The following is a 410-nucleotide window of genomic DNA, read 5'->3' as shown; positions in this document are numbered from 1 at the left end:
TTGGTGTGGTAAAAGCATAAGCTTTTTATTTTTCCCTTACCATTGATGGCACCTAAGACCGGAGAAACCTCTAGAAAAGGGAAAGGGAAGACAAAAGCTTCCACCTCCGAGTCATGGGAGATGTAGAGATTTATCTCAAGAGTCTATAGCTCAGTGGTAGAACATTTGACTGAAAATCAAGAGATCCCTGAGATACCTCAGGGGATGCACTTTCCTCCACAGAACTTTTGGGAGCAAATCAACACCTCCCTAGGAGAATTAAGTTTCAACATGGGACAATTAAGGGTGGAACATCAAGAGCATTCCATCATCCTTCATGAAATTAGAGAAGATCAAAAAGCAATGAGGGAGGAGCAACAAAGACAAGGAAGAGACATAGAAGAGCTCAAGGACATCATTGGTTCCTCAAG

The sequence above is a fragment of the Arachis ipaensis genome, chromosome B06, assembly GCF_000816755.2.
Source record: "Arachis ipaensis cultivar K30076 chromosome B06, Araip1.1, whole genome shotgun sequence".
Classification (NCBI taxonomy): Eukaryota; Viridiplantae; Streptophyta; class Magnoliopsida; order Fabales; family Fabaceae; genus Arachis; species Arachis ipaensis.
Note: the sequence above shows the minus strand (reverse complement) of the source record.